Consider the following 304-nt stretch of genomic DNA (forward strand, 5'->3'; position numbering starts at 1 on the left):
AGAGGCAGGCGCGGTTGCATCCAGACTGCCCAAATTTATTTCAAAAATAAAAAATAAAATATTAAAGACCGAAAGCCTCGCTCTCCCCCCCGCCCCCCCCTCCCTTCCCCGAAACACACAAAAAAGACTTTTACAGACAAAAAACACATCACATGGGTTCTCTATTTGCACAGATCTCCTGACGAAGAAAAAAAAAATAAAAATAAAAATCAAAGTCGGACAAGAAAAAGGATTTCTACGGCCTATGCAAGACTATGTCAGTATTGGCTCAGTCGGGTAATTAATGTCTATAAGTATTAGCCCC

This window comes from Calidris pugnax, unplaced genomic scaffold, assembly GCF_001431845.1.
Source record: "Calidris pugnax isolate Ruff unplaced genomic scaffold, ASM143184v1 scaffold425, whole genome shotgun sequence".
NCBI classification, from domain to species: Eukaryota; Metazoa; Chordata; class Aves; order Charadriiformes; family Scolopacidae; genus Calidris; species Calidris pugnax.